This window comes from Saccopteryx leptura, chromosome 10, assembly GCF_036850995.1.
Source record: "Saccopteryx leptura isolate mSacLep1 chromosome 10, mSacLep1_pri_phased_curated, whole genome shotgun sequence".
Lineage (NCBI taxonomy): Eukaryota > Metazoa > Chordata > Mammalia > Chiroptera > Emballonuridae > Saccopteryx > Saccopteryx leptura.
In genome coordinates this window covers 44819513-44845312 of record NC_089512.1, presented here as the reverse complement: position 1 = coordinate 44845312, position 25800 = coordinate 44819513, and the positions used below count along the sequence as shown (strand labels likewise).

Sequence of the window (25800 nt, the reverse complement as noted above, 5' to 3'; positions counted from 1 at the left end):
CACCACTGATTCAGTCAGGGTGGGGATCTGCTTCCTCTTCCCAAGTAGGGACATACCTGAAAGTCTTCTTTCGTAAGAAAAAGAAATCATTCTAACAGATTAATTTAAAAACAGAATGCAAAATCTTGTTCTTCCCAGAATTGTCTTTTTTTTCCCCATCGAGGTATAATTCACATATAACATTATATTAGCTCCAGATGTACAACATAATTGTTGCAGTAATATAATGTTGTGGTGATTAAATATATAGAAATATGGAGAAATATGAAAAATACATGGAAATAATTAGGATATAATATTAAAAGCAGTTAAGAAAATTGAATAAAGTTATGCCGTTTGGATAGGAATTAATACAGTGTGTACAGATATGATAGAGAGACTGCCTTACATGCAGGATTCAGTTAGTGTGTGTGTGAAGTTATATATAGATAAGTAGCTTGATATCATAACTCCAGGTTAAAATAAACAAGAAGCTTCCTTAAGAACACCTTAAAAGTGGCTTAATGACTTAAATGTAAGGCATGAAACCATAAGCATCTTAGAAGAAAACATAGGCAGTAAGTTCTCCGACATCTCTCGCAGCGATATATTTGCTGATTTATCTCCACGGGCAAGGGAAATAAAAGACAGGATAAACAAATGGGACTATATAAAACTAAAAAGATTTTGCACAGCCAAAGACAATAAGAACAGAATAAAAAGACAAACTACACAATGGGAGAACATATTTGACAGTACATCTGATAAGGGGTTAATAACCAAAATTTATAAAGAACTTGTAAATCTCAACACCAGAAAGACAAACAATCCAATCAAAAAATGGGCAAAAGAGGCCCTGGCCGGTTGGCTCAGTGGTAGAGCGTCGGCCTGGCATGCAGAAGTCCCGGGTTCGATTCCCGGCCAGGGCACACAGGAAAAGCGTCCATCTGCTTCTCCACCCCTCCCCCTCTCCTTCCTCTCTGTCTCTCTCTTCCCCTCCCACAGCGAGACTCCATTGAAGCAAAGATGGCCCGGGCACTGGGGATGGCTCCTTGGCCTCTGCCACAGGCGCTAGAGTGGCTCTGGTCCCAGCAGAGCGATGCCCCAGAGGGGCAGAGCATCGCCCCCTGGTGGGCGTGCCGGGTGGATCCCGGTGGGGCGCATGCGGAAGTCTGTCTGACTGTCTCTCCCCGTTTCCAGCTTCAGAGAAATGCAAAGAGAAAAAAAAAATTAAAAAAAAAATGGAGCCCTGGCCGGTTGGCTCAGCGGTAGAGTGTTGGCCTGGCGTGCGGGGGACCTGGGTTTGATTCCCGGCCAGGGCACATAGGAGAAGCGCCCATTTGCTTCTCCACCCCTCCCCCTCTCCTTCCTCTCTGTCTCTCTCTTCCCCTCCCGCAGCCAAGGCTCCATTGGAGCAAAGATGGCCCGGGCGCTGGGGATGGCTCCTTGGCCTTTGCCCCAGGCGCTAGAGTGGCTCTGGTCGCGGCACCCCGGAGGGGCAGAGCATTGCCCCCTGGTGGGCAGAGCGTTGCCCCTGGTGGGCGTGCCAGGTGGATCCCGGTCCGGTGCATGCGGGAGTCTGTCTGACTGTCTCTCCCCGTTTCCAGCTTCAGAAAAATACAAAAAAAAAAAAAAAAATGGGCAAAAGAAATGAATAGACACTTCTCCAAAGAGGACATACAGATGGCCAATAGGCATATGAAAAAATGCTCAACATCACTAATCATTAGAGAAATGCAAATTAAATCCACAATGAGATATCACCTCACACTGGTTAGAATGGTGCTCATCAACAAAACAACACAGAGTAAGTGCTGGCGAGGATGTGGAGAAAAGGGAACCCTCCTGCATTGCTGGTGGGAATGCAGACTGGTGCAGCCTCTGTGGACAACAGTATGGAGATTCCTCAAAAAATTGAAAATTGAACTGCCTTTTGACCCAGCCATCCCACTTTTAGGAATATACCCCAAGGACACCATAGAATGGTTCCAGAAGGAGAAATGCACCCCCATGTTTATAGCAGCATTGTTCACAATAGCGAAGATCTGGAAACAGCCCAAGTGTCCGTCAGAGGACGAGTGGATTAAAAAGCTTTGGTACATATATACTATGGAATACTACTCAGCCATAAGAAATGATGACATCGGATCATTTAGAACATGGATGGACCTTGATAACATTATACGGAGTGAAATAAGTAAATCAGAAAAAACTAAGAACTATATGAACCCATGCATAGATGGGACATAAAAATGAGACTCAGAGACATGGACAAGAATGTGATGGTAACAGGGGAGTGGAGGGGTGGGGAGGGGGCAAGGAAGGAGAGGGAGGGAGTGGGGGGAGTGTAGGGGCACAAAGAAAACCAGATAGAAGGTGACGGAGGACGATTTGACTTTGAGTGAGGGGTATGCAGCATAATCAAAGGTCAAAATAATCTGGAGATGTTTTCTTGGAACATATATACCCTGATTTATCATTGTCACTGCATTAAAATTAATAAAAATAAGATTAAAAAGAAAACTAACTTCAAAGTGGCTTGATGTAACATTTCAGTCGATTAACATAAAAAAGTCTCCCTGCGAGGAACTCCCCAAAAGATGGTTTGAGGTGATAATCCTGTAGATTAACACCTGTTAGAAGGCATTGGCCAGAAAAGGTACTAAAGTGAAGGGGCCCCCCCATCCATGGTAGTCACCCAGACTCCAACGTTGACGTGGACTGTTTCCACGCTGCTCTGACTAAAGACAGCTGAGAGGAGCACGCCGAGGGGCCCCTAAAGCTGTACCCAGGCACACCAGAAGGATTTGTGAGTAATAAATTGCCTGTGTGATTCTTGCAACTAACTTGTGTGTTAGTCTTTCCTCCAGTGGCAATTGGTCTCTGCACTGATAAGTAGCATCCTCATAGCCGCCTCAAGAGTAGTCTCCAAGAGGCTGCCAGCCCTGCTGATAAGCAGGAGTGTCCCACTGTGAGGGGAAGTCGAATCGGGGACACCTGATCGACATCGAGCTCAGAATCTACTGGGACAATAATGATCTGATGTTTGTAAATATTTTAGAATGATCACCATATTAAGTCTAGTTAACACCTGTTACCATACATAGTTATAAAATTTGTATTGCTTGTGATGAGAACTTTTAACATCTATTCTCCTGGCAACTTTCAGATATGTACTACAGTATTAACAGTCACCATGTTGTACATAACATTCTCATGACTTAATTATCTTATAAGTGAAAGTTTGTACCTTTTGCCCCCTTTCACCCATCCCCACACCCTGCCCCACCAATCTGTTCTCTGTATCTATGAGCTTAGTTTCTGCTTGAGATGGTGGGGTGGAGGCCCCAAGGAGCAGGCTGGAGCCAGAACACACGGCCATAACAGACCTCCCGGAAGGGCTCTGGTGGCCTAGGCAGTTCAGAAGGTTTGAAGCCAAGGCTGAAACACTCAGGAGTGTGGTAGTTTTAAAGCACGCTTCACAATCCTCTGTCACATCTCCCATCAAGAGGAGGTTCTAGGTCACCACGCTGGTGATAGGGGGAGCTCAAAAGTTAAAATTTTAGCTTGAGTAATGGTGGCTTTGGTTATGGCCAGTGGGCATTACGGTTAATAGAAGTAACAGCTTTGTTCCTGGAACTGGGATACCTGAACAGGCCTACCTGACTTAAGGAGCCCCGTGAGTAATCCACTGTTGCGCCCCAGAGGACTACAAGCAAAGCCTTTGTGTTCTGAGGATGAGCAAGAAACATCAGTTGGGCCCAGGCAACCTCCAGACCGTGAAGATAACAGTAAAATGACAGTTGTGTTAGCCACCAAGTTTGGGGATGATTTATTATGCAGCAATAGTGAGTTTCATGATGATAGGAACTTTTTTCATCTTTCTTCTACTCTTGTATCCCCAGTGCCTGGCCCAGAGCAGCTGCTCAATCAATATTTGTTGGATGGATGGATGGATGGATGGATGGATGGATGGATGGATGGATGAATGAATGAACATAAGAGAGGCTCACAACAGCTATAGGCAACAATCCATCTTCTCTGCCTTCCCCAGCTAGCACGCTACCTCTCCTCTGACCCTCCACTTTTCCTACCTTGCTGGCTTCTGAACAGTCCTCGATCTCAGCTCAAAGATCATATTCTCAGGGAAGCTGCCCTTGAACTCCCCTGTCTAGAGCAGCATCCTGCCCATCACTCTCAAGTCACCCTGTACTTCTCCTTCATGGCATTTCCCAGGACTATCATTACACAATCAAATAACCATGTTGAAATTCCTGGCCAGTTCTCTGCTGCCATTCATTGTAAGCCACCTGATGGTGGTGGTGTTGGTCTGTTCACAGGTGTGTCTTCAGTGCTGGACAAAGCCTGGCACCAAGCTGGTTGCCCATGTCAGAATGTTTCTGGAGACCAGCAATATACATTTCAGTTTTTTACTGTTTTTACTCACAACAATTCTAACACCAAATGTGTAGGTTTATGTTTCCTCATACCAACCAATTTTCCAACTCTCTGGACACCACCTGGGTATCCTACAGTTCAATTCAATTCTGACACTGACTATTCCAACTTAATATCAGACCCGATGGGTTTAAGGACTCAGTCCCAAAGACTGCCCCCACTTCAGATGCCAGCTGCAAGTATTGGGTCCTCTGGTTACCCATTTCTGTCAACGTGGCTACAATGTCTGGGTAGGGGAGGTGGTTTCCCACAACTGCCACCCCTTTCAGGTTCAATAATTTGCTGAAACAAAACTGTGGAAGACAACTTACTTACAGTTTCTGTAGATTTATTATAGAGGATACAACTCAGAAACAGCCAAATATACAGAAGAATGCATAGGGAAAGGCACGGGGCAAGGGCAGAGCTTCCGTGCTCTTTCGGGGTGTGCCACCCTCCTGGCACTCAATGAGTTCACAGACATGCAAGCACTCTAAGCCCCGCTGTTTAGAGCTTTTTATCGAGGTTTCACCACATAGACATGATTGACTGAATCACTGGTCATTGGTGACTGAACTCACCCTCCAACCCCCTCACTTCCTGGAGGTCAGGGGCTGGGGCTGAAAGTTCCAACTCTAATCATGTCTTAATCTTTCTGGCAACCAATCCCCATCCTAAAGCAGTCTGGGGGCTCCCAGCCATCAGTCATCTCATTAGTGTATAAAAGACAGTGTCAAGACTCTGGAGATTCCAAGGGTTTTAAGAACTATGTGTCAGAAAAGAAGACCAAGACCAAATATTTCTTTTACATGATGCCACACCAGCCAACTGCATTATCAGAAGGTGCTAATTCTTTGAATTCCCATTAATATTGAGCTAGAATTGGTCTCTAACTACTAGCATATCCTCTACCAGCCTTTCCAAACCTACTCACACTTAGGTCATCCTCACCACATGGGAACCCAAAAGGGTGAGTGTCTTCATCAGGTTTACACAATTGTTAGGGTAAGAGTCAGAATCTGAAGCCAGCTCTTTTGACTTTCCAGTTGAAGACTCTTTCCATTACACCACTCTGCCTTCTGGATATTTCCAGTGATGTGAAACATTCTAAAGTATCATAATCCCTCCATACAAACAACAAACAAGCCATGCACTCTTCATAATGGAGCACATGAATAAGGTGAAGCTTCTCCATTTAACATATAATGTTCAATGTCTGTGTACAACAGGAGTTCATGATATTTTAGGCACCTCCATGGCAAATGCCTAAGGGATAAGTCCCTGAGCAAACATCTAATTTAGATTTTAATTTGATTTCTATTTACTGGATAGACCCTGTGTCAATTCTCTGCAGAGGGTGCTCCTTCTGCTTTTTTTTTTCTATTACTGGTTTTTCACAGGGTCTTTGAAGATTAAAGACTTAAACACAGATAAAGAATAGTTCAGGTGATTGCAATAGTTAAGTAAGACAGCACCCCTGCACAATTGAGCTTCTGAAAACAATGTAATGACCTGGAAAGAAAAATGTGAAAATTTTAATGTGGAAAGAAAGAAAAGGGGGTACAGAACCACGTACTGCATGACTACATTTTTAAAAATGTGTACATATACATGCTTGGAAAATGAGGATGGAAAGAAATACAAATTTTAAAATGACATGGCATTTTTCACTGTTCAGATTGGCAAAAACTAAAAAGATCATTCATTTTTAGTGAATGTTAGCCTCAATGGGGATGAATTCTTTCACACAGTGTTGGTGAGAGGGTTGTCAGGGAACGAAAAATTTCCCTTTTTTTCTTTCATAGTTCTTCTGGTTGGTCTAATAATCAAATTGACATGAGACAGATCAACATGAAAATAACCAGATTTAGTTATGTATGTACATATGGGGTTTTCATGAGACTATGGGACTTCAGGACAAATCAGGCAGTTGAGTCTTATATGTCATCATGAGCTAAGGAAATAGGGGCAGGAAATAATGACTTGGACTTCAAAGGGAAGGCTGGCAACTCACAGGTAGATGAGAAGAAGCAAACATTTGGTGAACAAATTCTTGCTGTGCCACCTAGGACCCAGAGGGAAGTCTAAGAACAGCCTTTGCTAGGTTCCTCCCTGTTGGCCACACTTAGTTCAAATTATGCTAAGGTGATAGTTTCCTTCCTTTAAGCAGGTTTTTCTATATAAATTCCTTGAGGCAGGTAAGGGGGAAAGTAACAAGCTCTTCTTAAGTTTGTTGGACTTTGTCTTTAGCAAGAAATAATCTGCATGCTAGGGTAGCACATTCTGGGGAGACTCATTCTGAACCCCTAGTTTCTTTCACTTATTTTTAGGTGAGAGGAAGGGATATAGCGAGGCAGATTCCCACACGCACACGATGGGGGTCTAGACAGCAACCCCATCTTGGGCCGATGTTCAAGTACCAAGCTATTTTTAGCTCCTGAGGTGGATGTGCTCAGACCAACCAAGCTATGCTCAGCACTCAAACCAATCAAGCCACTGGCTGTGGGAGGTGAAGAGGGGAAAAAAAGGGAGAAAGAAAAAGAGAGAAGCAGATGGTCACTTCTTCTGTGTGCCCTGACTGGGAATCAAACCTGGAATGTCCAAATGCTGGGCCAATGCTCTATACACTGAACCACTGGCCAGGGCCCTACAGTTTCTTAAAAGTAATCAACTTAAAATAATCAAATCCCCAAAAAGATATACTTGGGGATGAAAAACTGCTCCCCCTTCAGGGTTAACTGGAATAGAATTCATGAGTAAGTGGTAGTCTTATTAAAACAATAAACACACAAGAATTTATATTCCAGATATTTCAAGACATACCCATTCATATGAACAAAGCAGAAATAGAACTGATTATACAAATTTGAAAACATCCTGACCAGGTGATGGCACAGTAGATGGAGTGTTGATCTGGGACACTGACGACCCATGTTCAAAGCCCTGAGGTCACCAGCTTGAGCACAGGCTCATCCGGCTTGAGTGCGGGCTCACAAGCTTGAGCACGGGATCACTGGCTTGAGTAAGGGACCATAGACATAACCCATGGTCGCTGGCTTGAGCCCACAGGTTGCTGGCTTAAGCAAGGGGTCACTGGCTCAGCTGTAGCCCCCCGGTCAAGCTTCTCATCTCTCTCCCTTCTTGTCTATCTGTCCATTTCTGTCCCTCTCTCTCTTGCTCATTTTCTCCAAGCCCCCCCCCCCCAAAATTGAAAATAACTAAAATGTTCATCCATAAGGAAATGGTTGAAAAATTAACGTTTGTCCATACAATGCAACATGATTCAGCCTTTAAAAAGAAAAAGGTAGGCTTAGATGTGCACGTAGACAAACCTCCAGGAGATACGGTCAAGTTAAAAATACACAAGAGAAGCCTTGGATGGATAGCTCAGTTGGTTAGAGTATTGTCCCTATGCATGGAGGTTGTGGGTTCTATTCCTGGTCAGGGCATACAGAGGAGCAGGTTGATGTTCCTGTCTGTAAGTCCAGCAGTCGTGGCCATCACAGCCACCAAGCACATGCAGGTTCACATTAGATTCAAATAGATCTTAGAGAAACAACGGAGCCAAGAAATGGTGGGCCATTACCTTTATTCTAGACTCCTACTGGCCAACAAGTAAAAACAAACACACAGGCACCAAAACCCACTCACATGTTCCCCGGTTCCACAACCAGGAGAATCTTTCTGGTTTTTCCTAGAATCAAAGGCCCCACTAGCCTCAGCCACCTCCTTTTCCCCATCTGCACACCTCCATCTTGGCTACTTCTCTCTCGGCAACCACGTGGTCTCCCTCCAAAATGGCCTTCTAGCTCCTCCTTTTAAAACTTTTCAGCATGAAAATCCCTCCTCCAGCACACATTAGCATAACCAAGCCCCTTCCAAGCATGAAGGTAATTAACATTATCACCTGGGCAACGCAATCACGTGGTCAGTGGCCATTTTTAACAATAAAAGTGAGCAAAACCAAATAACACAAATTTTACAAACTTATTTGCCCAATACACTCTCTCTCTCTCTCTCTCTCTCTCACTAAAATCAATAAATAAAATTAAAAAAATACATGAGAGAAGAAACCCAGGTATCCATCATTAGACAAATGGGTAAAGAAGATATGGTACCTTATACAATGGAATATTACTCAGCCATAAAAAAAGAATAAAGTCTTACTATTTGTGACAACATGCATTGACCTAGAGGGTATGCTAAGTGACATAAGTCAGACATAGAAAGACAAGTGCCATATGATTTCACTTACATGTGGATTCTAAAAACAAAATAAACAAAACAGAAACAAACTCATAGGGACAGAAAACAAACTGATGGTTGCCAGATGGGAGAAGGTGGAGAGGTGGGTGGAAAAGGTGAAGGGAGTAAGAAGTACAAATTGCCAGTTATAAAAATAGTCACGGGAGGCCCTGGCTGGTTGGCTCAGTGGTAGAGCGTCGGCCTGGCGTGCGGGGGACCCGGGTTCAATTCCTGGCCAGGGCACATAGGGGAAGTGCCCATTTGCTTCTCCACCCCTCCCCCTCTCCTTCCTCTCTGTCTCTCTCTTCCCCTCCCGCAGCCAAGGCTCCATCGGAGCAAAGATGGCCCGGGCGCTGGGGATGGCTCCTCGGCCTCTGCCCCAGGCACTAGAGTGGCTCTGGTCGCAACAGAGTGATGCCCCAGAGGGGCAGAGCATCGCCCCCTGGTGGGCAGAGCGTCGCCCCTGGTGAGCGTGCTGGTTGGATCCCAGTCGGGCGCATGCGGGAGTCTGTCTGACTGTCTCTCCCCGTTTCCAGCTTCAGAAAAATACAAAAAATAAAAAATAGTCACAGGGATGTAATGTACAGCACAAGGAATACAGTCAATAATATTGTAATAACAATGTATGGTGTCAGAGGGGCACCAGATATATTGAGGTGACCACTTTGTAAGTTATATAAATGTCTAATCACTACGTTGTACAACTGAAACTAATATAATATTGTGAAAAGTGTAATTGAAAAATGAATTTTTTAAAAAAAAGTTAAAAAACATGAGAGTATGCAAGTAGCAGCATAACAGATGAAGTATAATCTCATGTAGGTTAAAAAACAACCATACGTTTTCATATCTTGATATATATGTGAAAATTTTAGGAAAACATATAAACTTACAGAAAAAGGTCTAGGAGGAGACAGCCCCCAAAATAACAGTGGTCATCTCTATTATGGACTCTTCAGTATTTTACTTCCATATTTAATGCTTTGTTTTTATTAGGTGTCATGTACAAATAATTAAAAAATGATTAGTAATGACAGAAGAAAATGTTATATTCTTAAGTCAGAAAAGCAAGCTATCATACAGCATGTACGGTTTAAGCTCAACTATGTCACAAAGAAGATCTGTTACAGAACCGGACTGAATGGGGTGAAACAGCAGTGGAAGTGAGACTTTTTTGTTGTATATGCTTTAGGATTTTGAACCTACTGCTATTTTTCAAGAAGAGTAAATGTAACAGTTTTTTAAAAACTGGAAAGAGAAAATATGCTCTTAATGTTATGCATGGTTATGGCTGTGTTGACAAGTTATCTTAATTTTCTTAAAACAAATTACAAGATGTAAAGTTGATTTACAACTCCTTAAGCAGGTGATAAGGCCCTAGAAGACTTATTTTTCTCATTTTCAGTTTTCTACATTTTCCAAATTTCCTTAAACAAACATGTACTACTTTTACAATCAGAAAAAAGAGAAAGCTGTAAAACTCATTTAAATTATTTTTAAACAGTGTAGTTAAGCAAGAAGTCACCAGGCAGGTACATGATAAATTATAAAGATGTTTGGTAAGAGCACCTCCTTTCAAAACTCAGTGCAACATGGAACCTGATGTGTAAGAAAGATAAAAACAAAGTTTACTGGGAGGGACCTCCCGCCCCACTCATGAGCAGAACACAGGGTTCCAAGAACTCCATTAGGAAATGCACTGCTGCGGACAGACTGAGGCTGCAGGGCCTGTGGGCAAGGGCTCCCAGGGATGGGATGGTCAGAGAGGGCTTCAGGGAAGAGGCAGAACGGAGTTAAGGCGAAACAGGCAAGGAGGATGTCAGTGGGCATGCCTGCTGTAAACAGGCATTTCAAGGTGGATAAACAATGTACACACTGGTGCAGAGGCCGGGACAATGCCCATCCTTCCCTGTACTGTTTGTTGACTGACAGCAGGTTTTCTGCCCTCACTCATCAGGGATCAGAGTGAATGGCTGGGGCCAGACTAGGTTGCCTCTAGGAGCAGAGAGTCATAGAAGGTTCCTGAACACATGCATGACAGAATGAACTCCTGCATACTCATCCCCACCCTCTCGAGTTCTAGCCAGGCACTTATAGCAAAAAGACAGACAACCTTCCAGGCCTTGATATGTGAGTGCCTGCAGCTCACTGTTACACAACTGAAGGCTTTGCCAGGGTCGTGCTGCATTTGGCCAGAATGACGGGCCAGGCAGGCTGTGGGCCTTCCTACAGTGCTATCCTAGAAGTAACCCACATTCTAAGGGCAACATGTAGGCCAGGGACATCAAGTCATAGCTCATGGTAGGTAGCTCGCTGGGACTGAGACCAAGGCCTTTTACCCCACTCCTCAGCAGCTGTGGCACCTCAGGCAAGTTAATCTCTCTGAGCTGCAGTTTCCACACTGGTAAATGGTGGTTCAGTTATTCGTACAAGAAGTATTCACTGAGCATCTGCTCTATGCCAAGCACAGTCATAGAAACGGGGGATCAGTAGTGACCAAATCATCCCCATAGTCCTACCCTCATGGAACTTATATTCTAGTGGAATGTGAATTCCCCACTTCATGGGGCTGTGGAAGGGATTAGATGAGGCAGTTCCTGGAAAGCAGGGTAGTAACAATTCTGTACCTAATTCTAACGCCGGTGGGTTTTTCCCCCATACTACCCAGCAATTCTCTGACATCAGCTGGGTGTCTTACCATTCAACTCAGTTCTAACCGCATTGACCTGGAGATGGCATCAGATCTCATGGGTTAAGGGCTCAGTCCCACAAGACTGCCCCCTCATCACAGATCTAGGTTGTCTCCTGTACTCCACATACTGGAGTTTCTAACAACCCCCTCCTTGGGTTGGATTCATTTGCGAGGGTGGTTCACAGAACTCAAAGCAACATTCTACTCACTAGGTTACTGGTTTATTATAACAGGATGTAACTCAGGAACAGCCAGATGGGAGAGGTGCATAGGGCAAGGTACGTGGGAAAGATCACAAAGTTTCCACGCCCTCCCAGATGCGCCAGCATCTCCATGTGTTCACCAACCTGTAAGCTCTCTTGGCACTCCTTTTAGGTTTTTATGGAGGCTTCGTTATACAGGCATGGTTGATTAAAACACTGACCACTGACCACTGATTCAACCTCCAGCCCCATCCTCCTCCCTGGAGGTCTAATCACAAGGTTGGTTCTCCTGGCAATTAGTCCCCACCCTTAGTTTACCTGAGGACATGCCAAAAGTCACCTCATTAACATAAAAGACACCATTATTGCTCTCACCATAGGAAATTCTGAGCGTTTTAGAATCCCTGTGCCAGAAATAGGGGCAAAAAATAAATATACATATTTCTTACCATGAATCACAGATCAAGATAGTAACAATCCTCCTCCTCATTTTATTATTATGCATTCCCTGCAGCCCTTAGGACCAAGACGGCACCCAGTAAACATCACAGGCCCAGTCTCAGTTTCCCTATCTGGAAGCAAAGTGCCCTGCAATCAGCACCGGCCTTCCTTAGACTGGCCTGAAGTTCCTCTCTCTGCACCCCAGCCCCAGCCCTAGCGCTGCCAATTCCACCCTAACACACAGGGCTGGGCATAGAGAATGAAGGAGACCGCCCTCGGGGCCATTCTTCCCACAAAATGCTGCTGACCACTCAGCGAATCCGGCTCAGCCCTCAAGTCCTCAGGGAGACAGAGCAAAACTGTGGCCGAGAGCCTGTCCCTTCTCAGGCAGTGGGAACTCAGGGAGGTGACAGGCCCTGCCAACCAGGCCAGCCATGGCAAGGCAAGCCCTCACTTGGTGGATTTCAGGCCTCGCCAACCAGGCCAGTTATGGCAAGACAAGCCCTCACTTGGTGGAGTTCGGCGTTAAATGCTCATTCCAATGTGCTCCCAGAGTGGGTAAGAGGCACAAGCAGCACATATTCCGAGCCGAGTGGTCAGAATTATTGGTATGAGTTGAAAGGGAAAAAATAAATTGTAAGCCAACTTTAGAACCTCGTCCTTGGGATTCCAAGAAAGAGCTCCATCAAAAACCTTGCTGGCACATATCTTGATATGTAATGATAGTTTCAGCTTTCCTCACCAACGACATTGGGGTCTGATGCCAGCCTCTATTTTTACAGTCTGAGTAATGCCTGGGCAAAGGACCAGATGAGACTCAGAGGCAGAGGGACGGAGCAAGAGAGGTGATGGCACAGAAACGGGGCCCGTATCCTCCTCAGGCTCCAGCAGCAGACCCTTAGCAGCACTGTCTGAGTCAGCAGCCAAGCCTTCCTCAGACCCTGGACTTCCTCTGCAGCCTCATCCTGCTTTATAGCTCCAGACCCTAAGCTCCCTTTTGGTTGCTACTTTGATCTCCTTGTTCACCACTGTGTTAAATGCGTGAATGACCACATCACACCAGCTCACCTCTGGGACCCTGGACTGCTTGCTGTTCCCTGAAACCCCACATGCCCCTTCTCATAACTCATTGTCTGTGCCCATTTCACTCTCTTAGCCCAGATGCCTTCTTGATCTGGTTAACTCCTACTCATCCTTAAACTCAATTAAAATGCCACCTCCCTCTGGAAGCCCTCCCTGACCCCAAGGCTGGGTGAGGTCCTCCAACATTGAGCAGCCGCAGCCCTCCCACAACACTCGTCAACACAACAGGCTCATGTCAACTACTTTGCTACCTTTCCCAGCGCTGGGCAGACACAGAGCTGAGTAAGCAGGGGGTGCTCAGAGGTGTGTGTGTGGCAAGGAAGGGAAGGAGGAAAGAAGGGCACCAAGAAGGATGCTGTCACAGAAACCTATCACAAACTGAGTAAGAACAAAGCACTAAAACCCAATAGATCAATGGACCATTCATTAATGTTTACTGAGCAAAAAACTGCAGGAAGTGGTTGGGAAAATATTTCTCAATGAATGTCAGTGGGAAGCAGGTCTCTCTTGGCTGCGTCCTCTCCTCTATACCCCTTCAGGTATGGGCTGGGGGCTGGCGTTGAACAGCAGGAGACACTCTGGAAGGCTGAGTGAGTGGGGACACTTGCAAGGCTCATGAACAAGGAGCTTTCACAGGCTTGGGGCTCCCCTGGCCTTGGTGAGGGGCTGGAGGCCATTTTTTTCTGGGGTAACCTCTAACTCAGGGGTCCCCAAACTTTTTACACAGGGGGCCAGTTCACTGTCCCTCAGACCATTGGAGGGCCGGACTAAAAATAAACTATGAACACATCACTATGCACACTGCACATATCTTATTTTAAAGTAAAAAAACAAAATGGGAACGAATACAATATTTAAAATAAAGAACAAGTAAATTTAAATCAACAAACTGACCAGTATTTCAATGGGAACTATGCTCCTCTCACTGACCACCAATGAAAGAGGTGCCCTTTCCAGAAGTGTGGCAGGGGCCGGATAAATGGCCTCAGGGGGCCGCATGTGGCCCGCGGGGCCGTAGTTTGGGGACCCCTGCTCTAACTGCTGAGGGAGAGCGACCAGAGCTATCCCTACAAAGCTGTTAAGAACATGCTCTGGGTCAAGAAACAGAATAATGAGGACCTTCCACTGTCCTCCTGGTCCAATTCCCAAAAGTGGGAACAAAAGCAGGGACTGAAGACAACTGATCTATGAATAAAGACTGTTTTTGGCTGGAGCCTTTTTAGCATATTTCCTTCTAAGACACTCCCAGTTGCCTATCAGTATCCATTTCTTCTCCCTGGCTAAGAGAATCCTGATTTGTGGGAGGGGAGAACAATGTGGCAGAGACTGGCTGCTAATCATGAAACCCACATCCTCTTCTTCCTCTTCCTCAGCCCAGGGCTGGACGCCTTTCATAGCCTCACTGTAGGAGGTGTGGCCATGTGACTGAGCCCTGGCTAACAGGCTGTCACTCACCACCTCCAAGCCTGCTCCATAAATTCCTCCCTTGCACCATCCTCCAAGTTCCTTCCTCCAGTGCTCATTAGTTATAGTGACCAACTTTTTTTACAATGAAAAGAACAAAAATAAATTGAAGAAAACAATATCATAAATAAAAGAAACATTTTATTCATTGCAACAATAATACACTATAATATGATAAATGCATAATAAAAACATTTGTAATAGTTTATATTACAATTGTGCTTACATGCCTATTAATTTTAATAATTGTAAAAAAAAGTACTCATTTAGTAAAACTAAATATCAAACAAAACCACTAATTTGGAGTGATATTTGGGTGTATTTATCATTTTCTAATTAAAAAAACATCTCTTTTATGCAACTATTTAATCAAAATGCTTTATTAATATGGTTTGAGGTTGATTTCCACTTTAAAACTCGAATTTCGGGAAAATACTTGTAAAAAAAATTATATGTATTTGGAAATTATTAAATAGATAATGAATTAATAAAATGTGAATTGTGCTTACCTGTCTATGATTGAATATTCACTGAGAAAGAAATAATCGTGAGTCTACAATGTCTTATGTGCTGTGTTGTGTTTCAGTAAGAAGTACACAAAGCCATTTATTTGCACGCACAGTATACCGCGCTGCCTCTCAAGGTCTCCCATGCAGAGCGCATGCGTCTCATAATTGTGTCTCGCCGCACTGTACAATCTTTGACAATCGTCATGTCAAATACAAATACGTCACATCACATGCAATGGATTGACTCTGCATCGATCGAAAACAGACATTTACAGATTAGGCTTCCAATATCAAAAAGGAGGACATGTAGGAGGACACTTTTCAAGGGAGGATGGAACTTACAAAAGGAGGATTGTCCTCCCTAAAGGAGGACAATTGGTCACCTTACTAATGCAAAAGAGCATGGCAGTCCTAAGGGCCTGGGTGCCTGAATCACCTCTGGAAGGAGAGACCCCACCTCCCACCCCAACTGATCAGAAATAGTCTTCTGGACTGTGTGAACAAAAAGCAAATATCTATTTGAGCCATCAAAAGTATGTGGTGTGGTTTGTTTTTCAGCACTGCGCCTACCTAACTATTCCATGCAACAATGTGTCTGACTAAATACTAACATGGCCGTTTTAGCTGGGAATGGTCCTGTGACACAGTTTTGGCCATGGAATGTCAGGGGAAGTCTGCTGACTGTTTTGAGAAAAATGTCTGCTTTCTTGAAAAAAGGTACCAATGTGGCTGGAACCTCCTTCCGGCAGCAGCCATTTTGTCATCTTGAAGGAAAGGCCAAGAAAATAACGGAAGTGTCCATCCAGCCATCTACTGAAACCAATGCCCCGACCACCTAGCTTCAGACAGCTTGTTACATGAGGACAATAAACCATTATCTGCTTAAAGCCACTAAGGTAGGGCTTTCTGTTACTTGAAGCCAAACATGATCCTAATTGCTTTGCAACCACTCATTCATTCTTTCACCCAACCTTTATTAAGGCCTATTTCATCCAGTCCTGTGATTAGAACTGAAGATTTAGAGATGAGCTGGGGTGGTCACTGCCATCCAGGAGCTCCCATGACAAGCTGAGAAGACAGGCCCCTGAGTGGACAATCCTAAGGCAGTGGGAACTGGTTATTGTGATGACATGATGTCCCAACGGAGTGTGAGCAATGAGTGGTGGGTGGGCAGAAGCAAGGAGTCCCGACTCTCTTGCTGGCATTCTGCACACAGAACAAACCAACACTCCTCAAACTAAAAAGCAAAAAAAGAATGTGATCGGCTCAGCGAAGCCAACTGAAATACTCACTGTACAGTGAGTTGTTAAACACCATCAATTAAAGCAGCTGTTTCAAGATAATCAGCAGTCATAACAGCAAGATGCACAAGAGGAGAAAATAAAACAATCATTCACCATTAACTTAGAAATGCTGGAAATTATATGAACCTAGGACAGGGCAGCCTCACTTGGCTCTTCTCGCCTGCTGATGTTAGCCATCACCTAAAATATAATTTCTTTTTCAAAGAAGACACAGTAATTTTTCACCTTAAGACAGAGAAAAAAAGGCCACCAACTGTCCATGCCATGACCTTTGACCATAAATGTTCAAGCTTTGATTGTGTAGGTCTGTCTCCTTTAGGAACTATGATGGAGACAAATTGGTGACAAAAGTGGACCCATCTGGGAAATGAAGAGGCAACCAAGACCAGAGAAGTCAGAGAACCCGGGGAACCATTTGGAAACTAGAGAAAAGGTTTCCTCCTTTTAATTCAATTCTGCTTGCATACAAATAAATGTTGTGGATGTTGTTTTATAAATGAATGGCATTATTTGCCATTTCTTTCTTTACCACGTATGGGGGAAGTTTTTTTTTTGTTTTTTTTTTAAAAGACAAAGCCTCATTGACTTCAGATCCCTGTAGTTTAAGCAGGAATAAAAATAAGCAGCTCCCGTGAAGAGAACTGACGACCAGGTTTCCAGTCTGACAGTGGATGTATTAGCGTAAGGCGGTGCAGGGCAGGTGGTGTGCTGGTCACACACACAGGCACAGAAGCTCTCGGGTTCCTGAGGCAGCATCACAGCAGGTGTCCCCAGTCCTCAGCCTGTCACTGCAGGCCCTGCGCCAGCTCTGTGATGGCAGGCTGCCATGTGGAAGTTTCTTTGTAGGACACACAGAGCAAGTGTGGGCGAGGTCTGGGGAGGAAGGACCTCCCTTTCCAGGACCAGTTTATTCAATCCAAGCCCATCAACACAGTTTCCCCTAGACCTTCATGTCAAGGATATCCAGCTATGGCAGACACAGAAAATAGTTGTCTGGCCTTCTGCCTCAGGTCCCCTACCTGTCCCCACCCCCTGCGCACAGCGATATCACCTCTCACTCAGAGAGCTGGGCCTCTGATGGTCTCATGGGCTTCTGGGACTGCCGAAGAGACAAGTTCAAAACAGTGGTCAGCGCAGCATGCTGTTGACCGGGATCAAGAACCGTGCAGGCAAACCAGGTGAGTAAATATTGAGTTTATGGTCTCATATTACACTTCCCACTAACAACTGTAGGCCAAGAGTGATAGTTAAAACATTAACCATCACATGTCAGACACACACCAATCAAATAAGTGCTCGTCTTCAATAGCTGGCAAGGCCACATCATACCAGTGTGTACCAGATAAAGGTCATCACTTCACTACCCCACTATGGTCAACGCTTTATAGGCATGCCCTATCCTCGCATGGCCGGGAGCCAGGTGAGTGCCTGGGAAATGTCTGCGCTACCACTCATGTCCTTTGCCATGAAGTAAAGTAAAAAGTCCTCTGTTCAATGAGGACAAAGACCGTGTGTCTTATTCATTCTTCTGTATTCATTGTATCAGTGCAGTTGGCTGCACCAAGAATGTATTTTTAAAGAATGAATAAATGGTAATAACAGCTAACATTTTTAAAAGCATGTACCATGTGTAAGTGCTCGTCTTAAATAGCTGGCAAGGCCACATCATACCAGTGTGTACCATGTGTAAGTGCTAAATCCTTGTCATGTACAATCTCATTTCAGCTTCACAACAATACCATATGGCAGGTATTATTATCATCGTCCCAATTCTACAAATGCGGTAACTGTGGCACAGAGAGGTTAAGAAACTTGCCCAAGGGTACAAGACTAGTAATTGTAGATCAAAGACAGTTTAGGTTCAGAGTCTACACTCTTAACCACTGCACTGCACTGAATACACAACCAAACTCAGGTACTCTAGCATTAGGAAGTCATCAACAGAGAACATCTGACATCTACAAACCCAGAGAAATCCTCCCAGGAGGCTTCGGGTGCTGCTAAACATACTGTTTCTGTTCATTTGACTTTTAAGGAAAACCAATACCTACACAGGAGCCCACCTATAATTTTCAAATAACTATGTAGCTACATTTGGTTACCAAGCAACACGGATTGTAGGGGAAGCCTTTAAAACACTCTGTGGTCCCATTCCCCATCTCCAAAAAGGTCCCAGACTTGCTGGAAAAATTGAACAAGGTTGCCTATTTATTATGATAAGGTATTATATCAGCATAATGTATGATCATAATAATTAGCCCATTTCAATACAATGACGGGTCAAAATTTCTATACTCATCAATCTATATTTGTCAAAATTCTATACTTGTCTATACATCTATGAAAGTTCCTATTTATCTCTCCAGGTTTTAGTAACTATGTTTGAAGCTTAACAACTTATTTCTGCAACACTGTTTCCTTTCATCATTATCTCTGAGCTCCCATACATTTCTGCTTTAACACTAATACCTTTTCTCTGCCTTAATCTGCTTTGTTCACTTTAGAAGCATAGAGAGTTAACGAGGCAGTAAATGTTTTAGTCTAACTTTAGTTTTCCTATATTAACAGATGACAAAATTAGCAAATAAGAGTTTTATTTTATAATTAAAAAGCTCAAAATGGTATCACTATAGCTCTGCAGGCCTGGAGTTTGGGGTTATATCCAATAAGGTAGGTCTAGGGAAGTCAGCTGTGGTTCTGTTGGTTGGAAAGACATGTGTCTCCATATAATTGAAGGGGAGGACAAACAGTATTCAAACTATTCATAAATTTTATATAAATGATAACTCCAACCACACACAGAAGTGGAGAGGAGGGGAGTGATGGTGGTGTCAAAATCAGGTGCAATAATTATCAACTCAGTCTGGTTTTTTTTGTTGTTGTTTTTTTGTTGCATTTTTCTGAAGCTGGAAACTGGGCGAGACAGTCAGACAGACTCCCGCATGCGCCCGACTGGGATCCACCCGGCACGCCCACCAGGGGGCGACGCTCTGCCCACCAGGGGGCGATGCTCTGCCCCTCCGGGACGTCGCTCTGTTGCGACCAGAACCACTCTAGCGCCTGGGGCAGAGGCCAAGGAGCCATCCCCAGCGCCCGGGCCATCTTTGCTCCAATGGAGCCTTGGCTGTGGGAGGGGAAGAGAGAGACAGAGAGGAAGGAGAGGGGAGGGGTGGAGAAGCAGATGGGCGCTTCTCCTGTGTGCCCTGGCCGGGAATCAAACCCGGGACTTCTGCACTCCAGGCTGACGCTCTACCACTGAGCCAACCGGCCAGGGCCCAGTCTGTTTTTTAAAGTTTTGGTTTCTATACTATTTTTTTTCTTTTTGGATTTTTCTGAAGTGAGAAACAGAGAGGCAGAGAGACAGACTCCCACATGTGCCCGACCAGGATCCACCCGGCATGCTCACCAGGGGCCGCTGCTCTGTTGAAACGGGAGCCATTCTAGTGTCTGAGGCGGAGGCCATGGAGCCATCCTAAGCGCTCTGGGCCAGCTTTGCTCCAGTGGAGCCTTGGCTGCAGGAGGGGGAGAGAGAGATAAGAGAGAAAGGCGAGGAGGAAGGGTGGAGAAGCAGATGGGCACTTCTCCTGTGTGCCCTGGCCGGGAATGGAACCCGGAACTTCCACACGTGGGCTGACGCTGTACCGCTGAGCCAACAGGCCAGGGCCTGGTTTCTATACTATTGATTATAGCTCTTTCTAAGGAAGTTGGTTATACACACAGGCACAGAGGGTGGTAAGCAGATGACAAAGGGATGCCTAAGAGTTCAGAAACATGAATGTATCTGTTGAGGAAGTGACTGCGCAAACAAACAGAATTTTCAAGTTCCTACAGTTGCTACCACGAGATGTTTGAGTTACCCAAACTCTCCCCTACCCTGTAGCAGCACAAAGGTGGCACCTTTGATGTGTCAAGTGCAGATGGATAGGGCTGGAGGAAGGAGGGGAAAAGGGAAGGAGGGACAGAGGGATGCACAGATAACCCAACCAAGAGGACACGGTGCAGGTAGCCTTCAGGCTGCAGGAACTACTCCGCAAGGCTGCTTCAAGCCTTTTCTCAGTGCCTTTTTAATCATTAACTTGCTCCATGCTCTGGAAGAAAGTGACGGACCTGCTTGTCTCTTTCCAAAAAGCCAGTGGCTTCCCCAAGTCAAGTCCTAGCATTCGGAGCAGCCTGCTGGTTCTGGGGGTGGAGGCTAGCAGGCTGCAGTCTGTGACTCAGGCAGGCCACCCCGGCCTACCTCCTTTTTGGACTCAGAGCAGACCCTGCAATTCATTCCTGGTTCCCAGGTACCTTCTCATAGCTGCCTTTCAGTATCACCAGGCTCTAATCCAAAGCAAGGCTGCCCAACAGAACAGAATCAAGGAAGGGCACTAGGCTGCTTCTGTAAAAGTGCCCACACCCCTACCAGAGGGCAGCTGGTGGCTCTTCTTCACTCCCTAAGTGCAGATGCACAGACCTCCTGGCTGCTTCTCCTTCACCACTCCCTGGGACTCTCCCTATGGCATCTTAGGTATAAGGTGGCTCCCCAGACCAACGTCACTCGTGCCATCACTTCCAAAGGGACACAAGCCTCATTTAAAAACTTAAAATGGCTCAATGCTCACTCACCTTGCTAAACTCAACACTCAGCTGATTTTAAAAGCCTTCTAGAAACTAGAATGGTGGACCTGGCAAACCTCATTTCAGGTTACTGCAGGGTCATTTTCCTGTGTGTCTCAGTGACTTTGCTGCTTACAGTAACTCCTACACCAGAATGTGGGCACAAGTCCTGTGCCCCCAACCAAGAATCTTGTTCCAGGGTTGAAGTCTTCCCCTCTGAATTTTTAGGACCTTGCATATTCTCTGGTCTTTTGCCTACCCACCTCCAGATAGCAGTCAGTCTCAGTCCCTCCCTCCCTTCCTCACTCACAAGCTGCAAGCATTAATTAAACCTCTTCTGGAAAACATATTCTCACCAGCTGCAGAAATTGTGGGTAAGAGCCAGACCTGGAGACAGAGACAGTCTGGGTAAGAAAGATAAGCTCACGACAGCCATGAGCCTGTGGGCAGCGTAGGTTCCCATAGCCAAGTGACATTCTGAATTCCAGATCTTCCTGCACTCCTGAAAAAAGGGGCACAAGGTGCTCCCACGCCCTCAGCCTCTGGCTGTATTCTCTAGGATTGACCTTTGACAGGGGCAGAGGAACTGCACTTTGCTCCATCTGCCAGTGGGTCACAGCCACCTCTGACAGAAACACCATCCAAACCACCCACCTCCTCCCCCCAACAGAGCTGTCACCAGAAATGCTCAAGAGGGGCACTTCCGGCTCTACATGGGAAGCAGTTATTTGGGGTGGGCAAAGCCCACTGCAGTGAAGATGGTGTAATCTGAAGCAGCCAGTGGGCTCCACAAGTACACCAGACCTCCAAGTGATTCCTCCGTCATGGGCAGGGATGAGGGAGGCAGAAAGGGACTGTGGCCACAGCTCAGGGCCCTACCGGTCAAGCTGTGGAGGACTCACCTCTCAGCAAACAGCCTTAGCTCCCCAGAGGGCCCATCACTCTCTCAATTCTGGAATAAGAAAAACTAATTTCCTTCCTGAAAATTCTGGCATCCCCACTGAGGTTAGAGACACAGCTGTCAGAGTCTAACCCATAAATTGAGCTCTCTGCCCCAAATACACACAAAAATGAGTTTGTCTCTAGTGAGATGAATTTAGGGTGACATTTGAAAAGAGTGCAGCACAATGGAAAAACATGGGATATGGGCTCAGACAGACTGGATTCAAGGAGGGGGGGATCCATTTCTTTAGGCAAACATTGAGTACCTACCACTTAGAGGGTGCCAGGCTAGGTGCTGGCGCCATAGAGATAGTTTCACCCCATCTCTGGCCAGTGGGGCATCCCAGTCAACAACTCATCACCGAGAGGACTGGTGAGACACCCGCAGGAATTTGTGGACACTCAGAGGGAGTCTTCTGAGCCCCAGTGTGACCTGGGGCTAATTACTTATTAGCTCACTGTTTAAGGATGAATGAATGTTAAGCTAATTACTATTCAAGTCGATCAGTCAATAATAACAATAATAATAATTGTCACTGATGCTGCAGTTTTACAAATGAAACTGTGCTCCAGAGGCCAGGTGGTCGGTCCATCCTGTCCATGGTGCCCCAAAGCAGGCTGCCATGCATCAGTGAGGGTGGGCTGGCCAACAGCCAATCCCTAAAAGAGACATACCCCTATATGCCATTTCTCTGTAATAGGCAATTAATTTAACCCAAGACTTAATGAAAACCAGAAAAAGGGAGGGGGGCAGGTTCCTGCCCTGGCTTTCAGGCTGCAACCATGCATCTCCACCTCTCTCCAGGGAACACGAGTCTGTCAAACCATCTGCTTTAAACTCTTCCCACTGAAGTCCAGACTGGGCACCAACACCTCTGAGGAGTTGTTGTCAAGCCCGGTCGGCAGTCACATCACGTTTGTAAGGCTAAGCCGGGCACTGTCTGCTCCACACTAGGGTCCATCCAAGGGTCTTCTGCAAAGAGCAAATTATGTCCCCAAGTTGAGAAGCACTCTTGAGGCCCCCTTGGCCATCCACTTCACACTTCCCCCTTCACACCAATCTGATTCCACATCTCTCCTGATTTTACTTCTTGAATGCTTGCAAAGCATCCTTGCCTTCCTGCGAAGACACTGGACACCCAGGCAGTGATAACCAAGCTCCTTCGTAACAGCTTAATACCGAGCCCAAGCAAAAAAATATGGCTCCACATCCGCCTGCACCGCTAATCCTTTAACCATCCACAGGTACAACTTGAAAGACCGCTGCAGCCACAAAGAAAACAACCTGCTCTAAGCACATGCAATTTTGAGTGTGTGACAAAGCTGGCTTCTTTGAAAGATTGATATATATGCAAGTTCAGGAGCAAAAGCAACGCCATGGGGTCAGAACCACGCAGTCCTAACCTGAGCTTCCAGGCATGTCAGCCCGTGCACAAGCGACCCCTCCACGGGGCCCCGGGACGCCCGCAAGCTCAGGGCACAGGTAGCTGCTAAGAGGAGCCAGCGCCACCCCCTGAAAGGCCGCAGAGAAGTTGCCGCCGCCTCCTTACCTGGAGACAAGTGGGTTCGGAACTGCCCCAGAAGGGGGACTCGCTCGAATTCCGGGTAGAATCCAGCGGCAGGAGTGCCGGGGTCGAGGAGGAGAGGGTTGGCAGGGCCAGGCTTTGGGTGGAGGCTGGAGAGGCAGGAGAGGCGCGGGACTGGAGGAGGAGGAGGAGGTAGTGGGGTGGGCGAGGCGTCCTCCGGGAGACAGGGAGCGAGGGTTTGGGGAGAGGGCAGCGGAATCGGGGCAGGATTAGAGGAGGGCGCTGGGGCTCGGAGAGGAGGCGGGGACTGTGACAAGGGGTTCGGGGCGGGGGAGGGGGGCTTGTGGAAGGGGATGGCTTCGGAAGAGGGAGCGAGTTGAGACGGGGTTTGGGGAGGGCGCAGGGATCGGAGAGGAGGCTTAAATCACGGGATTCACACCGGTGCTGGTAAGCCCGCCCCAGCCACCCGCCCCCTCTCCCACAGGAGACACTGCCGGGTCGTCCTGGCCTCGGCAAGTCCAAAGAACCCCTCGGTCTCCCAACCCCGAACCCTGGGACGACCGCCCAACTAGAGCCTCCGCACCGCTCAGCCTCTACAGAAACTAGCCCGGCCCCAGCCCGTGCCGCGCTCACCACCCATAGTCCTGGCCCGGCCTGGGCTCCACGCCGCGCGCCTATTTGGCGCTCGCCTAGCGCAAAAGGAGGCGAGGACAGCGCACACGACCGCGGGACAGCGCGATAGCCTACAGCGCCCCCTGCTGACCTCGCCGCGCTCTCACTTGGTTCACCCTGTGCCGGCTGTCCTAGAGCTCCGCCCCGGAGGCGGTGAGGCAGAGAGGCCCCGCGGGTGAGAAGGGCCCAGAAGGGGCTTTGGAGAGGACATTGACTCTTGGAAAACAAACGCAGCCCCCAAACACGGGCCAGTCTGCAGAGCTCCCGGCGGGCGAAAGCTACAGTGACGGTGACGGTGACGCACAAGGACAGTGGCCACATGCGCTTAGGGTCGCTGTGTGCCTTACTATGCCTGACTTGAGATAAGGGACTGCACTGACGCACGCCTAGGCCGGGGTACACACCCGGCCAGGGCCTGGGACCCTGATGCGGGTGCGTTGGTACCGTGTGCATGGCGGGTGCCACCCGGATCCCAGTGCTGGACGCACGTTTGGGGCCCGCCACCGCAGGGTAACTGCTGCCGCGTGGACCCAAATTGTCGTGACTCTCGCCACCGTGTGTCCCCCCCACCCCCCACCACCCACTCCAAGCTTCTCTTCCGGCGCCGACCACATCCGGCCAGTGAATCAACTGGAGACCTCATTGCCGCTCTGTCTGGGGATGGTCTGCTGGCGCCCCTGGGAGGCAGCCGTCAGCGCAGCTTGTCTTCCCGCCTTGCGGCTTTCCCGGAGGCTACTGAAGAGTCACAGAGCATTTGACCTATTTTTATAACTCAGTTAGGCATCTGAGAGTTGAACTTGATTTGATACCATATTTGTGGGTCATTTCTTTCAAATGTACACCCTGAGTGTCTATGGGAAAGTCTACAGTGACCCCTATGTGCCGTGGCACACCACTGGCCTTGAGCAAAATAGACATTACTCTGTTTACTTTGTTGTTGTTGTTGTTGTTGTTGTTGTTACTCCAGGCACACTTTCTGGAGGAGCTCATCATTTGGCCTCTAATTTCACTCCTGTGTTGATGCCTCCCAAATCCATACACTACACCCACATATTTTACCCATACTCTCTGGTTTTCTGCTTAGAACTTCCCATCTCAAATTAGCACTTCTTTCACCAAATTCTGTCTCTTCCTAGCTCCCAAACCCATCTACCCTGTGGTCTCACCATTCCCTCAGCCACCTGGGATGCCTTTCTCACCTGAAGGCTCAATGTCCAGTCAGTGTTTGCTTTCAAACCCACTAACCCACCCTTCTGACCTCATTCCTGTGATGCTATGCTGTCCTCAGCCCGTTTCTGCCCTGACTGACACAGCCACTCCTGGTGAACCTCCCAGTGCAGGATCTCTCACTGTCAGCCTGCGCATCACCCCAGCAGACCTTCCCACCTGGCTGTCAATGCTCCCCACCACACCCAACACTTCTCCCCTCTGCAGTCTCCTCCTGATTCTCCTCCCATTAATCCCAGACTCTGCCCCTTGCTGGTCCTGCCTCCCTCTTCCATACAGGGGTTAGTTAGTCAGGGCTCCTTCTGCTGTAAATGACAGACAACCCAAGTCACACTTGCATAAACAAAAAAAGAATTGATCGACTTATGTAAATGAACAGCCCTGGACTTAGTTCCAGGGACTGAAGACTTCAGGGACTTTCCATCTATCAGCTTTGCTTCCTTCTGGGCGAACTACATTCTGAGGCCCCACAGGGGA

The 25800-nt window shown here is 46.8% G+C and overlaps 1 protein-coding gene across 4 annotated transcripts in view; it reads right to left on the bottom strand.

Annotated features, from left to right (window-relative positions):
* PXYLP1 (2-phosphoxylose phosphatase 1) overlaps positions 1 to 24355 on the bottom strand; it is a 76247-nt gene extending 51892 nt beyond the window's left edge. Inside the window, exons 1-2 of one of the 4 annotated variants that reach the window (XM_066351094.1) lie at positions 24058 to 24355; positions 23449 to 23598 (exon numbers count right to left, since the gene is read on the bottom strand). The gene's annotated coding sequence lies outside the window, so the exon portion shown is untranslated. Of the gene's footprint in view, positions 1 to 23448; positions 23716 to 24057 lie in introns of those variants that run through there. The other 3 variants (XM_066351095.1, XM_066351096.1, XM_066351092.1) reach the window with 3 other exon arrangements.
* Positions 24356 to 25800: the final 1445 nt, after the last annotated feature.